The sequence below is a fragment of the Canis lupus genome, chromosome X, assembly GCF_003254725.2.
Source record: "Canis lupus dingo isolate Sandy chromosome X, ASM325472v2, whole genome shotgun sequence".
In the NCBI taxonomy this organism is placed as follows: Eukaryota; Metazoa; Chordata; class Mammalia; order Carnivora; family Canidae; genus Canis; species Canis lupus.
Window position 1 is genome coordinate 100,448,150 of NC_064281.1, and position 2,527 is coordinate 100,450,676.

Genomic DNA, 2,527 nt, shown 5'->3' on the forward strand with positions numbered 1-2,527 from the left:
GGTCATAGGGCAGATCTATTTTTAACTCTTTGAGGAACCTCCACACAGTTTTCCATTTTCTTAAAGGACTGTGAGCATTACATGAGTTAATATGTGTAAAATGTCTAGAACAGTGCTTGGCTCATAGCATGTGCTAGGTAAGTGTTAATTATCAATATGATAGCTAAATTGTTTAAAACTGAGATCATGTATGTGTATCAGATACAATGTTAGAGATATTTTATGTGAGTTTATAGAGGCCAACCACTTGTACTTTAGCAGATATTAGTAAAATCTAATTAACTCATGTCTCAGACTAAGAAAGTGTTACTTTTTTGTTGGCCTGTAACATTTCTACTGAGCTTCCCAAGTGTGAAACTGAATATTCCCCGGGGTGGGGTGGGACAGGGAAAGTTCAATACTCAGTTGCATATAAGATTTTCTTTCCTTTGGTTTTACACCACTTTTACCAACACACTGATTATTTTCTTCTACAACCAGATATAAGTTCCCAAGGTTAGTTCCTGATTTCAACTTCTATCATCAACTATTTTCTAAATCTGGTTTCATAACAACCCCTTTTCTCACCATATCTCATATCTTTATTTCTTGAGTTATCATAAAATCACTTAACAAAATTAATTGCAACACACTCTGAAAAGAATAGTCAAGAAGGATCTCTGGGGTGTTGTCACTGTTCTATTTTTTGACTTGGGTGGCTATTATATTGCTCTGTGAGTTTATTGAGCTGAACATTCATGTTTTGTACATTTCTATGTATGAATTCTAGTTCATAATAAAAAGATTTAAAGAAGAAATGAAGGAAACAAATAGAGAGGAAAGGTGGCATATGTTCCTTTAGAAAGAGATATAATATGGTCACTGTTTTTTTTTTCTTTATTTAAATTCAATTTGCCAACATATAGTATAATAGTGCTTATCACATCACATGTGCTCAATGCCCATCACCCTGTTACCACATCCACTCACTCACCTACTACCCTTCAGCAACCCAGTTTGCTTCCCAGAGTTAAGAGTCTTTCATGATTTGTCATCCTCTCTAATTTTTTCCCAGTTTCCTCTCTGTCCCTTATGGTGCCTTGCACTATTTCTTATATTCCACATATGAGTGAAACCATATGATAATTTTCCTTTTCTGATTGATTTATTTCACTCAGCATAATACCCTCTAGTTCCATTCATGTCAATGTAAATAGTAGGTATTCATCCTTTCTAATGGTTGAGTAATATATATATTATATATATTGTATTATATATATATTATATTATATTATATTATATTATATTATATTATATTATATTCTCACATCTTCTTTATCCATTCATCTGTCAATGGACATCTCAGCTCCTTCCACAGTTTGGCTAATGACATTGCTGCTATGAACAATTGGGTGCAAGTGCCCTTTGTTTCACTACATCTGTATCTTTGGGGTAAAACATGGTAGTGCAGTTGCTGAATTGCAGGGTACCTCTATTTTCAACTTCTTGAGGAACCTCCATACATTTTCCAGAGTGGCTGCACCAGGTTTTTTATACTTCTTAAATGATGAATTTATGTTAGGACACTGCTTTAAAAAATATTAGGTATTCCTGCTTTAACCTTTGACACAGCTCTACATCTGTCACATAGAAGTCTCCATTTCAATGGAAAATCAGTTGTTTCCATTGTTTTAAAATTTCACTCAAATGAGTAGCTCATTTCCAGAAGACAATCTCAAGACAAGGCACAGAGAATGGCAACATAGTATTTCAAACTGTTCTAGCAGCAGCTTAGGCTAGCACAGTCTTTTCCCTCCAAGTAATGCCCATGGTCACTGAGAGAGGTGACTCCAGTCTGAGCTGGGAACCTAGGATTAATACCATCTGGTTGAAAAGAAGGTTCGTTCTGAATATCCACGGCTTGTTTAAGCTTCCCCGCAATGCTGACTTTGAATTCCAGTAAGATGATATATAAATAGCAAATGAAAGCTGGAATTTGACTACTATCCTTTTTTGTAAATCAATCAAGAAATTCATTTAATACTTCACTAATTTTTCCATCTTCTTTGATGTTTTCCATTTCATCTTGTAATTCTAACATCTGCCTTCACTGACCTCTGCTTTGTACAGTTCTGAGAAACTATACATTTGCATGATGCTAGATTTTTTGAAGGTAGCTATATTTCTTCCTTTTCCTTTATTCACATGCTTTAGTGTCCTTGACTTGTGTTTTTGAGAAAGGAGTTTTTGGCAGACTTCATCTGTGAGTGCTGTTCTCTCATAATTTGAATTTTACATATCATATTGTATCTCCTGATATTGCCCAATATGAAACTTTCTACTTGTAATCATTTATTCCAAGTCATGTAACATAGTTAATATTTTGAGTAGTAACCATGCTGCATGAACAAGAAACTGTATAGACTGGACCCTATAAGTTGAGTTTAGTGATGACTTTAAAATTTTTAAAAAGATGACATCATTAGAATGGAAAAATAAGTACCTTTGAAAATCTTCTCTTCTACAAAAGAAATGAGAGCATTGGCAA